Raw genomic sequence first — 15,397 nt, 5'->3', positions numbered from 1 at the left:
GTCCTCCGATTGCTGTTGACGTGGTCTTCAGTCCTGACACTGGTTTGATGCAGCTCTCCATGCTACTCAATCCTGTTCAAGTTTCTTCATCTCCCAGTACCTACTGCAACCTACATCTTTCTCAGTTTGCTTTGTGTATTCATCTCTTGGTCTCCCTCTACGATTTTTACTCTCCACGCTGACCTCCAGTTCTAAACTGGTGATCCCTCGATGCCTCAAAACAAGTCCTGCCAACCGATCCCTTCTTCCAGTCAAGGTGTGCCACAAATTTCTCTTCTCCCCAATTCTGTTCAGTACCTCCTCATTAGTTATGTAATCTATCCTTCTAACCTTCAGTATTCTTTTGTCGCACCACATTTCGAAGGCTTCTATTCTCTTCCTGTCCAAACTATTTATCGCCATGTTTCACCTCCATACATGGCTACACTCCATACAAATACTTTCAGAAACGACTTCCTGACCCTTAAATCCACACTCGATGTGAACAAATTTCGCTTCTTCGGAAACGCTTTCTTTGCCATTGCCGGTCTATATTTTATATCCTCTCTACTTCGGCCAAGATCAGTTATTTTGCTTCCTGTAAAGCAAACCCATCTACTACTTTAATTGTCTCATTTCCTAATTTAATTCCCTCAGCATCACCCGACTTAATTCGACTACATTTCATTATCCTCGTTTTGATTTTGTTGATGTCTTCCTTTCAAGACACTGTCCATTCCGTTCAGCTGCTCTTCCAAGTCCTTTGCTGTCATCGGCAAAACCTCGAAGTTTTTATTTCTTCTCCATGGGTTTTAATACCTATACCAAATTTTTCATTTTTTTCCTTTACTGCTTGCTCAATATTCAGATTGGACGTTGGGGAGAGGCTACAACACTGTCTCACCCCCATCCCAACCACTGCTTCCCTTTCATGTCCCTCGACTATTATAACTGCCATCTGGTTTCTGTACAAATTGTAAATAGCCTTTCGCTCCCTGTATTTTACCCCTGCCACCTTCAGAATTTGAAAAAAAGTATTCCAGTCAACATTGTCAAAAGCTTTCTCTAAGTCTACAAATGCTAGAAACGTAGGTTTGCCTTTTCTTAATCTTTCTTCTAACATAAGTCGTAAGGCCAGTATTGCCTCACGGGTTCCAACATTTCTACGGAATCCAAACTTTTCTTCCAAGAGGTCGGCTTCTACCAGTTTTTCCATTCGTCTGTAAAGAATTCACGTTAGTATTTGGCAGCTGTGACTTATTTAACTGATAGTTCGGTAATTTTCACATCTGTCAACACCTGCTTTCTTTGGGATTGGAATTATTATATTCTTCTTGAAGTCTGAGTGTATTTCCCCTGTCTCATACATCTTCCTCAGCAGAAGGTAGAGTTTTGTCAGGGCGGGCTTTTCCAAGGCTGTCAGTAGTTCTAATGGAATGTTGTCTATTCCAGGGGCCTTGTATCTAATTAGGTCTTTCAGTGTTCTGTCAGACTCCTCACGCAGTATCATATCTCCTATTTCATCTTCATCTACATACTCTTCCATTTCCATAATACTGTCCTCAAGTACAATGCCCTTGTATAGACCCACTATATACTTCTTCCACTTTCTGCTTTCCATCCTTTGCTTAGAACTGGGTTTCCATCTGACCTCTTGATATTCATGCAAGTGGTTCTCTTTCCTTCAAAGGTCTCTTTAATTTTCCTGTAGGCAGTATCTGTTTTAACCCTAGTGAGATAAGCCTCTACATCCTTACATTTGTCCTCTAGCCATCCCTGCTTAGCCATTTTGTACTTCCTGTCGATCTCATTTTTGAGACGTTTGTATTCCTTTTTGCCTGCTTCATTTACTGCATTTTTATATTTTCTCCTTTCATAAATTAAATTCAATATATCTTCTGTTACCCAGTGACCTCTACTAGCCCTCGTCTTTTTACCTACTTGATCCTCTGCTGCCTTCACTACTTCATCCCTCAGAGCTACCCATTCTTCTTCTACTGTGTTTCTTTCCCCCATTCCTGTCAATTGTTCCCTTAAGCTCTCCTTGAAACTCTGTACAACCTCTAGTTCTTTCAGCTTATCCAGATCCCATGTCCTTAAATTCCCACCTTTTTGCAGTTTCTTTATTTTAAATCTACAGGTCATAACCAATAGATTGTGGTCAGAGTCCACCATCTGCCCCTGGAAATGTCTCAAAATTTAAAACCTGGTTCCTAAATCTCTGTCTAAACATTATACAATCTATCTGAAATCTTCTAGTATCTCCAGACCTTTTCCATGTATACAACCTTCTTTCATGATTCTTGAACCAAGTGTTATCTATTATTAAGTTATGCTCTGTACAACATTCTACCAGGCGGCTCCCTCTTTCATTTCTTACACCCAATCCATATTCACTAACTAGGTTCCTGTCTCTTCCTTTTCCTACTATTGAATTCCAGTCACCCATGACTATTAAATTTTCGTCTTCCTTCACTTCATCAATCTCTTCGTCATATGCAGAGCTAGTTGGCATATAAACTTGTACTACTGTGGTAGGCGTGGGCTTCGTGTCTATCTTGGCCACAATAATGCGTTCATTATGCTGTTTGTAGTAGCTTACCCGCACGCCTATTTTTTTATTCATTATTAAACCTACTCCAGCATTACCCCTATTTGATTTTGTATTTATAGCCCTGTATTCGCCTGACCAGAAGTCTTGTTCCTCCTGCCAGCGAACTTCACTAATTCCGCCTATATCTAACTTTAACGGATCCATTTCCGTTTTTAAATTTTCTAACCGACCTGCCCGATTAAGCGATATGATATTCCACGCTCCAATGCGTAGAACGCCAGTTTTCTTTCTCCTGATAACGACGTCCTCCTGAGTAGTCCCCGCGCGGAGATCCGAATGGGGGACTATTTTCCCCCCGGAATGTTTTACTCAAGAGGACGCCGTCATCATTTAATCATACAGTACAGCTGCATGCCCTCGAGAAAAATTACGGCCGTAGTTTCCCCTTGCTTTCAGCCGTTGTCAGTACCAGCACAGCAAGGCCGGGTTCGTTAGTGTTACAAGGCCAGATCAGTCAATCATCCAAACTGTTGCCCCTGCAACAACTGAAAAGGCTGTTGCCCCTCTTCAGGAACCACACGTTTGTCTGGCCTCTCAAAAGAGACTCCTCCATTATGGTTGCACCTACGAAACGGTTATCTGTATCGCTGAGGCACGCAAACCTCCGATTATAACTTGATAAAAATTAGGAGGAGCATACCACAGAATCTAAACAAATCTTTATTTCCAGGTAGGTTGTCGTCGGACATAACTTATCCACACACATAAAAATAAATGCATGTGTGTGTGTGTGTGTGTGTGTGTATGTGTGTGTGTGTGTGTGTGTGTGTGTGTGTGTGTTTCGCGTCTCCTCCCAAACCACTGGACCGATTATAGCCAAACATGGTACATATATACCTTACTGTCACGCAACAATAGATGTGTGAGAAACACCTACATATCGGTGTGGTGGGGGGGTGAAAAAGGAGAGCAGCCCGCAACAAGTGAACTCCCAGACTTTATTTACCCAGTGCTTGAGAATGAGAAGATTTAGTTTTTGAAGTAAATATGATTTTAATCGAGAATGAGATTGTCACTCAGCAGCGGAGTGTGTGCTGATATGAAACTTCCTGACAACCTCTACAAAATGATAAAAGGAAATAAAATTTATCACTTACCACTTTTCCACTGTTCATGCAGTAAAAATACCGCATGAGGCACTGTGTTATAATTTATTACTTCCTTACTACTTGTTGTATTCAGGACAGACTTTGCTGACGATTTGCACATATGCCACTGTCACTGTACAATAAATAGTTCAGGAGATATGACGTCGTACACAATTAGATACACGAAAAAGTTCCGCTGCATGGATGACGTTATTCTTAGCTCTATTGACAGCGTCCAGATAGGGCACTGAATGTAACTACAATATCATAATATCATATCATGGTACGACACATACTTCAGATGTGATATCATAACCAGCGAAATGCGTTGAGAACTGCCGCATCGTGCACGAAATTTATAATTATTACTTCGCTGCTAATATATTCGTAACATTTTTTCAGGCAGTATCCATCTACGTCGCTGACTGTACTTACAAAATGATGTCATTGTACGGCACATAGCTCAGGGGACATGACGTCATTAACATTAAGCACAAGGTAAGACGCTGCGAGGTACGGGCGTGGACACACACGTATAAAAAAATACCTTGGCAAGCCATCAAGGTAAAATGTGTGTTATACGAATTATTTATATTGCAGATGTTCAGCAGAAACCTGTTCATCGAACAGGTAGTACTAATTACGTGTCCCCATAAGTTTATTCCGTGATGAAATTTGTCATAAGTAATATATAACTACTTCAAAGCAACAGCTCACTTCTTGGAATCAAAATTAGAAATATTAATAATCTATATAAAGGTGTAAAAGTATTTACTTTGATTCAGAAATGTATCTGTTATTAGGAACACATATTTTCAATAATCTTCCAGCATCCACAAAACATTTGCTTATTAATAATATTCCCTTTAAAGACTAATTGGTGAACAATTCCATCTGGACCACAGACGAACTTCTTAATAGAACCAACTAATTTGTAGCAGATTTGTAATGAGGTTATCCTACACGTTCTGGAGATGACAGGGTTTGGGTAGACGGACGGCGCGTTCCTGGGGATAGGTGAATGTCCACTGGTCAGCGAAGTGAGGGGAACATGAATTTATTCATGCCATCAGTTACAACGGTTCTGGTGTTGCCGTCACATGCCAGGTTCGAGACTCGAATCTGTGTGGTGGAGAAGGCTCCGAAGTCAGCACATAGTCTTCGTTAGCATGGCGTCGTGTCCACAGGAAAGAGGCAAGTCTCATATTATCATTATTAACAAAACAACAATAAACTTAAATTCTTAGGAGTCCCCACAGAAGTCACTGAGAAGTGACTTGAAAGCCTGGCAACAGGGCAGACTCCAGTCCATCGGCCAGGCGCAAATAAGACAAGCTACAAACTCACAGAGAGTCTACAGGGCTTTACTGGACAGTGGTCCGTTCAAAAGCGTGGAGTCAGAATCCATTCAACTTATATAATGATAGTATACTGATGAGAACAGCACTTCCTGGTAGACAGAGAGCACTGTGGGACGATAGAGCGACAGAGAGAGGGCCTTTTGAAGGGGGCAACGCTTTGCCTTGGGACACCAATCAGTGGCTTAGGACACAGTGTGTGACCATATTAAGAGGGGAACCTCTTTCCCTACAGCCAGCCTCTGAAGAACTGCTGAAGCACAGAGCCACTAAGTTGGCGAGAGCTCTTCCACATTACGAAAAGGCAATAGCTGGCGCGGTCCAAGTGGAAATGTGAACAAAACTCGGGACCTGGAAGCTCCGAGCAGGTGAAGCTGTAGAGAAAATTGGCTGTTAGAAGTAGCAGTTTGAAGTGAGTAGAGGCACTAAGAGCAGATTAGTCGTCGGGAAGCTTCACTGCAGGAAGATAGCAATCAAAAGGGATCTTATGCAGCTATTAACTAGCCGTTGGACGATGTGTCGTATGGGTCTTATTGGTACGGGCAGGTTCACTTAAAGGAGACGGAATGGCGATAGCCACTTGCCGTCTCTGTATTTGAGACTTGGTCACTCCTTGGAGGTACCTCCAACAATGCAGATAGATTCAACTTGTGCTAACTAATAAACTCAGATGTTATTAAACCTTTCTAACGGGTTTAATTTTAAGACACCTTCCAGTCCTTTTCCTTTACACCAGGGATCATCTTAGCCAGAGCATTATTCCCTCTCACAACTGTCAACAATCTGAATTCCCCTATCGCTCAATCTCGGGAAAACTCACGCTCTCGACGCGACAATGGCAGCTCACGTCGTAAGGAGACAGTAGCGAGCAGATTCCCTCCGCCAGCACTCTGACGGCGGATTGTGTGGGGTCGAACCGTTGACCCCAGCGTAGACGGCACAGACAGTAGGTTGCAGCAGAAGCGTTTTCCCGCACAGGCCGAAGCAGCAACAGTAGAGTAAGCCCGTGCTACATGAAAGAGCGGTGGTAGCGTTGTGTCTGTACAAGGCCTATGACCAGACATGTGTAAACAATGGACACCCTAGTAAGCGACCTGCAGCCGATCGAAATCAGCTGGCAGGTGAACCTCTGGCAGGTACGCACCAGTTCAGCTCGCAGCGGCATCTAGTCTTAGGAGCAGAGGGCACGCCCACAGCTTAATGAAGACAGCTACTAGCAGCGGCACCTAGATAACACCTACTATGGCTGGTGTGAAGGTTCTTTCGTAGTGGACTGAGGGAGGTGACAGACACTGGCTAGCTAAAATGGGCAGTAGGTACCTGGGCTTGGCCTATCACGGTTTTAACAAGGCATCGTTCACCATCATCAAAGCCAAAATGGAGCCATGACACAAGGCATGATCACATGATAATTAGATCACCATCGCCGGGGCGGCTTCCGTTGATAGCGGTATTACAGCTCCGTTGCACCATTGGGGCTTGAATTGTGTCTACTACCTCGACGGTTCGGCGGTAATTCTTGTGCCGTCAGCATAATCTGCCTGTACTTCCTTGAGAAACAACACCTAGACTCGTGTCCAGCTACCCTAACGCTTCTTGTGTCATGTCGTGGTGACATCTCCCATGAAATCACCCGTGCCAATTGAAGAGACTAGGCTACAACTATGTATATAAGCTGAAGTGCCAAAGAAACAGGTATAGGCATGATTATTCAAATAAAGGGATATGTAAACAGGAAGAATACGGCGCTGCGGTCGGCAATGCCTCTGTAACACAATAAGTGTCTGGCGCAGTTGTTATATCGGTTACTGCTGATACGATGGCGGTTATCAAGATTTAAGTGAGTTTGAACGTGGTGATACAATCGGCGCACGAGCGGTGGGATACGGCACGTCCGAGGTAACGATGAAGTAGGGATTTTCCCGTATGACAATAACACGAGTGTACCGTGAATATCAGGAACCCAGTAAAACATCAGATCTCCGTCATCGCTGCGGCCGGAAAAAGATCCTGCAGGAACTGGACCAACGACGACTGAAGAGAATCGTTCCACGTGACAGAAGTGCAACCCTTCCCCAAATTGCTCCAGTTTTCTATGCTGTGCTATCAACAAGTGTCAGCCTTTGAACCGTTCAACGAAACATCATCGATACGGGATTTCGGAGCCGAAGGTCCACAACGTGTACCCTTCATGACTGCACGAAAATAAGCTTTATGTCTCTCCTGGATCCGTAAACACTGACATTGGACAGTTGATAACTAGAAACGTGTTGCCTGGTTGGGCGAGTCTCGTTTCAAATTGCATCGATTGGATGGACGTGTATGAGTATGTATACAACCTCATGAATCCATGGACCCTGCATGTCATCTGGGGCTGTTCAAGCTCGTGAAGGCTCTGTAATGGTGTAGGGCGAGTGCAGTTGGAGTGAGATGGGACCACTAATACGTCTAAATACGCCCCTGGCAGGTGACACGTACGTAAGCATTCCGTCTGATCAACTGCATCCATTCATATCCATTGTGCATTCCGACGGACTTGGGCAATTCCAGCAGGACAGTGAGACACGTCACACATCCAAAATTGCTACAGAGTGGCTCCAGGAACAGTCTTCCTCTGGCTCCAAACTCCCCAGACATGAAAATTATCGAGCATATCAGGGATGCCTTCCAACAAGCTGTTCTGGAGAGATCTCCACCCCGTCGTACCCTTACGTTATTATAGACAGTTCCCTCCAGCACGACTTCACACTTTAGTCGAGTCCATGCCACATCGTGTTGCCGAAGCCTGCGTTCTCACCGGGGCCTTACACGACATTAGGTAGGTGTACCAGTTTCTTTGGCTCTTCAGTGTATTTGTCCTCTGAGTTGTCGTGGTGGCATGCTTCGGTAAAAAATCTCAGTTTACAAGCGGCGTCAAAATGTGTGTGTTCAAATGTGTGTCAGTTCCTAAGGGATCAAACTGCTTAAGTCACCGGTCACTAGACTTACACATTACTTAAACTAACTTATGCTAAGAACAGCACACACAACCATGCCCGAGGGAAGACTCGAACCTGCCGCGGAAGGGGTCGCGTCTTTGCTTTCGCTCAGTGTCCAAAGGCCACTCCCACGCCTTAACAAGTGTGTACCCCTGGTCTCTGTTGAAATTGTTGCTGTTTCTTCTAATTTCGCCCACTTATTTGATAATAGAATCCCAATATGATCTGGACGCTCGGTAGCCTTCTCGCTTCCCCCGCCCAGGTTCGATTCTCGGCGGGGTCAGGGATTTTCTCTGCCTCGTGATGACTGGGTGTTGTGTGATGTCCTTAGGTTAGTTAGGTTTAAGTAGTTCTAAGTTCTAGGGGACTGATGACCATAGATGTTAAGTCCCATAGCGCTCAGAGCCATTTGAGCCATATGATCTGGATAAAGCCCAAATCCTGGATTTTTCAAATTGTATCTTTTGTTTGAATAACATCGGGGATAGACTACAGCCCTGTCTCACTCCCTTCCCCACCACTGCTTCTCTTTCATGTCCCTCGACTCTTATAACTGCCATCTGGTTTCTGTACAAATTGTAAATAGCCTTTCGCTCCCTGTATTTTACCCCTGCCACCTTCAGAATTTGAAAGAGAGTATTCCAATCAACATTGTCAAAAGCTTTCTCTAACTCTACAAATGCTAGAAACGTAGGTTTGCCTTTTCTTAATCTAGCTTCTAAGATAAGTCGTAGGGTCAGTATTGCCTCACGTGTTCCAACATTTCTACGGAATCCAAACTGATCTTCCCCGAGGTCGGCTTCTACTAGTTTTTCCGTTCGTCTGTAAAGAACTCGCGTTAGTATTTTGCAGCTGTGACTTATTAAACTGATAGTTCGGTAATTTTCACATCTGTCACCACCTGATTTCTTTGGGATTGGAATTATTATATTCTTCTTGAAGTCTGAGGGTATTTCGCCTGTCTCATACATCTTGCTCACCAGATGGTAGAGTTTTCTCAGGACTGGCTCTCCCAAGGCCGTCAGTAGTTCCAATGGAATGTTGTCGACTCCGGAGGCCTTGTTTTGACTCAGGTCTTTCAGTGCTCTGTCAAACTCTTCACGCAGTATCGTATCTCCCATTTCATCTTCATCTACATCCTCTTCCATTTCCATAATATTGTCCTCAAGTACATCGCCCTTTATAGACCCTCGATATACTCCTTCCACCTTTCTGCCTTCCCTTCTTTGCTCCATCTGAGCTCTTAATATTCATACAAGTGGTCCTCTTTTCTCCAAAGGTCTCTTTAATTTTACTGTAGGCAGTATCTATCTTACCTCTAGTGAGATAAGCCTCTACATCCTTACATTTGTCCTCTAGCCATCGATGCTTAGATATTTTGCACTTCCTGTCGATCTCATTTTTGAGACGTTTGTATTCCTTTTTGCCTTCTTCATTTACTGCATTTTTATATTTTCTCCTTTCATCAATTAAATTCAATATTTCTTCTGTTACCCAAGGATTTCTACTAGCCCTAGTCTTTTTACCTACTTGATCCTCTGCTGCCTTCACTACTTCATCCCTCAAAGCTACCCATTCTTCTTCTGTTCTATTTCTTTTCCCCATTCCTGTCAATTGCTCCCTTATGCTCTCCTTGAAACTCCGTACAACCTCTGCTTCTTTTAGTTTATCCAGGTCCCATCTCCTTAAATTCCCACCTTTTTGCAGTTTCTTCAGTTTTAATCTATAGGTCATAACCAATAGATTGTGGTCAGAGTCCACATCTGCCCCTGGAAATGTCTTACAATTTAAAACCTGGTTCCTAAATCTCTGTCGTACCATTATATAATCTATCTGAAACCTGTCAGTATCTCCAGGCTTTTTCCATGTATACAGCCTTCTTTTATGATTCTTGAACCAAGTGTTACCTATGATTAAGTTGTGCTCTGTGTAAATTTCTACCAGGTGGCTTCCTCTTTCATTTCTTTGCCCCAGTCCATATTCACCTACTACGTTTCCTTCTCTCCCTTTTCCTACTACCGAATCCCAGTCACCCATGACTATTAAATTTTCGTCACCCTTCACTATCTGAATCACTTCTTTTATTTGATCATACATTTCTTCAGTTTCTTCGTCATCTGCAGAGCTAGTTGGCATATAAACTTGTACTACTGTAGTAGGTGTGGGCTTCGTATGTATCTTGGCCAGAATAATGCGTTCACTATGTTGTTTGTAGTAGCTTACCCGAATTCCTATTTTCCTATTCATTATTAAACCTACTCCTGCATTACCCCTATTTGATTTTGTGTTTATAACCCTGTAGTCACCTGACCAGAAGTCTTGTTCCTCCTGCCACCGAACTTCACTAATTCCCACTATATCTAACTTTAACCTATCCATTTCCCTTTTAAAATTTTCTAACCTACCTGCCCGATTAAGGGATCTGACATTCCATGCTCCGACCCGTAGAACGCCAGTTTTCTTTCTGTTGATAATGACGTCCTCTTGAGTAGTCCCCTCCCGGAGATCCGAATGGGGGACTATTTTACCTCCGGAATATTTTACCCAAGAGGATGCCATCATCATTTAATCATACAGTAAGGCTGCATGTCCTCGGGAAAAATTACGGCTGTAGTTTCCCATTGCTTTCAGCCGTTCGCAGTACCACAACAGCAAGGCTGTTTTGGTTATTGTTACAAGGCCAGATCAGTCAATCATCCAGACTGTTGCCCCTGCAACTCCTGAAAAGGCTGCTGCCCCTCTTCAGGAACCACATGTTTTTCTGGTCTCTCAACAGATACCCCTCCGTTATGGTTGCACCTACGGTACGGCTATCTGTATCGCTGAGGCACGCAAGCCTCCCCACCAGCGGCAAGGTCTATGGTTCATGGGGTTGAGGTTCGCCTATGACATCGTAATTCTGCCAGAGACAGCAAAGGACTTGGAAGAGAAGCCGAATGGAATGGATAGTGTCTTGAAAGGAGGATATAAGATGACCATCAACAAAAGCAAAACGAGGATAATGGAATGTAGTCGAATTAAGTCGGGTGATGCTGAGGGAATTAGATTAGGAATTGAGACACTTAAAGTAGTAAATGAGTTTTGCTATTTGGGGAGAAAAATAAGTGATGATGGTCGAAGTAGAGAGGATATAAAATGTAGACTGGCAATGGCACGAAAAGCGTTTCTGAAGAAGAGAAATTTGTTAACATCGAGTATAGATTTAAGTTTCAGGAAGTCATTTCTGAAAGTATTTGTATGGAGTGTAGCCATATATGGAAGTGAAACATGGACGATAACTAGTTTGGGCAAGAAGAGAATATAAGCTTTCGAAATGTGGTGCTACAGAAGAATGCTGAAGATTAAATGGGTAGATCACATAACTAATGAGGAGGTATTGAATCGGATTGGGGAGAAGAGAAGTTTGTGGCACAACTTGACCAGAAGAAGGGATCGGTTGGTAGGACATGTTCTGAGGCATCAAGGGATCATCAATTTAGTAGTGGAGGGCAGCGTGGAGGGCAAAAATTGTAGAGGGAGAGCAAGAGATGACTACACTAAGCAGATTCAGAAGGATGTAGGTTGCAGTAGGTACTGGGAGATGAAGAAGCTTGCACAGGATAGAGTAGCATGGAGAGCTGCATCAAACTAGTTTCAGGACTGAAGACCACAACAACAACAATAACAACAACATCTTTTGTTTAGCCACGACTAACTTGTCAAGTTCCTTTTGCCGTATGTGTCATGAATTGTTTGCAGAACGATCGGCAAAAGCGCAAATGGTTTGACGTGTGTCAATATTAGCACATTCAGAGGAGCTCGAAGACCTATGTTCTCAGCCGGCCACGGTGGCCAAGCGGTTCTAGGTGCTTCAGTCAGGAACCGCGCTACTGCTACGTTCGCAGGTTCGAATCCTGCCTCGGGCATGGATTTTTGTGATGTCCTTCGGTTAGTTAGGTGTAAGTAGTTCTAAGTTCTAGGGGACTGATGACCTCAGCTGTTGTCCCATAGTGCTCAGAGCCATTTGAACCATTTTGAACCTATGTTCTCTGTAACAGGACGTATTCATCTTGGAGGCGGGCCGAAACACTGGTCTCAGTTCAAGTCTCTTCAACACGCGCCATATATCGCTAGTAGTTGCTCCATGGTACGGAACTAATGTAGTTGTCTTGGCCTCCTCCGCCGAATCACGAGGAGTCTTCAGTCGGACTTCAATGCTTTAGTAGATTCTCCCTTGCTGTAACCATTTTCTCTGAACATGAACTTCAAATGCTCAAAATCTGGCGCTAGATGGTCGTCTTCAGATATAAGCTTAGCCCTATGTACTAACGTGTGCGTTACCATTTTCTTGTGTTTTTGTGGTGAAAACTGTTGGCATTTAATTCCCGGTCAGTGTGAGTAGACTTCATGTATACCGAATCCTACCTTCAATCCAACTAAAGCATCCAAGAATGGAAGCTAGCCTTCCTTTCTAACTTTACAGTGAATTTAATGTTGGAAAGGACACCGTTCATGTGGTCGATGAAATGCCTGCATCGCATTTTCACCCTGAGGCCACATCAAGAAAGTGTTGTCAACATATCGTAGAAAGCAATATTGTCGCAACCTCGCAGAGTTCAGGGCTTGCTTTCCATAGTGCACTATTAAAAAGTTTCGCGACAACTTGAGACAATGGCGATCCCATGGCTGTACCATCCGTCATACTATAATAATCGTTTCGGTACATAAAGTACGTTGTCTTTATGGCATGGCGGTGACCATCGTAAAAGTGTACCAAATGATCTAGCTTGTGTTATACCAGCACTCTCGTAAAAAGTGACGCAATGTCGAAACTAACCACTAACTTAATTTGGTCTATATATTCTTGAAGGTCTCAACCAATAACTGTGGGCTAATAATGTAATATTCGGAGAGTCCCATTTTGGATCGTGACAACCCTGCCAGATGTTTAGCCAATCTGCAGGGAAGTGAACTGATTGCATTAACTACAGGCCTCAGAGCAACATTTTACTTGTGCATCTTTGGTAATACATAAAGCCTGGGGGGAGGGGGGGGGGGGGTCAGTCTGGCGGCACTTGGCATTAATTTCTTCATCACTTCTTCTGGCATACAAGCTGTTAACTCAGAGTCACTCGTTGAGACCCTCAAGAAAATAAAGAAAGGCCAAAATGATTAGTGGTGAGACTGGACGTTGTATCAATTTTTACAAGAGTACCTGTACAAGACACAACTGATGTGGTCAAACTTTTGCACCATGCGTTAACGACCATGAACTTTATGTACCGAAACAGATATTATGAGATGACGGATGGCACAGCCATTGGATCCCATTGCCTCTGGACGTTACGAAGTTTTACAAAGAGCCCGTTGAGAAGCAAACTCTGAACTGGGCGAGGTTGCGACCATCTTGTGCTTCCTACGATACATTGACAACACTTTCTTGATATGGCCTCAGGGTGAAAAAGCGTTCCAGGCAGTTCGTCAACCACATGAATGGTGTCAATCCCAACACTAAATTTGCTGTCGTGTTGGAGAGGAATGGCAAGTTTCCGTTCTTGGATGTTTTAGTTGGACGGGAGGCCGGAGAGCGGCTTGGTCATTAAGTGTACAGGAAATATACTCGCACTGATCGGTACGTAAACGCAACAGCTTTCGTCACCCTATACATAAGGAACAAGTACTTAACATGTTAGTAGGCAGGGCAAATATTACATCTGACGACGACTATGTGGAGTCTGAATTTCAGCATTTGAAGCTCATGTTCAGAGAAAATGGTTACAGAAATGGAGAAACTGTTAAATAAAGGTTGACTGTTACAGAGCAGATAACATCAATCAGCCACTTTTTATAATGTTATTTATTTATTTCAACTGCGTCGTTGCCGGTTTCCAGCGGACAGGTTCATCTTCAGACGGCTAGTTCACATTAAGATATATTTTACATTAGGTTTCACTTTTCGTTTTCCCAAATTATGAAGTTTACTGTGGTGATGGTGCCCTTCAAAGGGTGGTGGTGCCATTAAACCAAACAAGATGTGTGAAAATGTCTTATTAACTATAACTGTGCCTCACATTAATTTCGAACGAAGTAAACAAATGATTAAAGTGAATCTGTTTTGGTTACATCATCTAGAAAACGGGCATAAAACACACTTTGAAAAATCGAGAGCGTTAGCTCAAACCCCATCATACTGTGATTCTGTTAGCAAAGAAGCGGCCGAAATTGGAATAAACAGCAACAATTTTAACAGAGACCAGGGGTACACACTTGGTAGGGTATGGGGATGGTCTTTGGACATTGAGTGAAAGCAAAGACGTAGGTTTGACGCTTGTAAGGACGTGGGAGCGACAGTTTCAAACGTGAAGCAGGCCACTCGCACCGGCGCCAACAAGGAAGATATGCTGTGGCGCGTACACAAGTGCACGTGACCCTGGAGGTCTTAACGACTGTCAGCAGCTGTCTCCCGCGGGGAGCGAGTAGCTATTTCATACGACCAAATTATGACCTTTCCAATTAAATATTGATTTCCTGTGGAACCTGCACGAAGCTGATCGTTCCCAAAGGGTGGCATACAAGCCTACTAGTGTGACGTCAAAGGTTTGTTGGAGGGCCCGTATATCTCGTTGGCCCCGGCTCGCGGCGCGTGATGGTCTCGTGGCGGGATGGATGCGCAAGGAGCTGCCCAACCTGCCTTCTGCACCTGCGCCACTCCGACACTCTCTGGAAGATACCAGACTCCGAGTTATATGTATATAAGCTGAACACGGTACCAGACCCAGCAGTAAGTGATTTCCACTCCTGATGACGAGGGCGGAGGCAGCTGTCGAAAGCTCGAGAGTTTTATTCTAAATGGCGAAATGAACCCAGAAGGATTCGAATCATGTCAAATATCGTGAATGTTACATAAAATATATCTCCTGCGTACCTTCAGAGCGGTAATCTGATCACACTGTGATTATTCGTGGTTAGAACACCCTAAAAATTATCATCATCACCTCAGTGTACTACACGTTTACATGTTTTGTGGTAAGTCTGTTATTATCTTTAAAATTTAATGAATCCTCGGTTTATCTTACATCCATGAGTACGAATGTGTGGAAGGGACGTTGAAACATTTTCTAAATCCTGGAGGATCTGACACTGGATACGTACAACAAAAAGTATCTCTGATCTAATTATGTCACTATATGCTAATGAATTGCATTTTACTTCTTTCTACCTTTTGGCAATCTATACATGTGCTTTCGAAAGGATAGACACGAGACCAAACACGCACACACACACACACACACACACACACACACACACACACACACACACACACATGATGGCGAATAATGATATCTTCAGTGCGGATGCAGGAAACAGGTGAAGCTGCGTACAGTGAGTATAGTGGACAGT

Source organism: Schistocerca gregaria, chromosome 2 (assembly GCF_023897955.1).
Source record: "Schistocerca gregaria isolate iqSchGreg1 chromosome 2, iqSchGreg1.2, whole genome shotgun sequence".
NCBI classification, from domain to species: Eukaryota; Metazoa; Arthropoda; class Insecta; order Orthoptera; family Acrididae; genus Schistocerca; species Schistocerca gregaria.
This window is presented reverse-complemented; position numbering follows the sequence as displayed.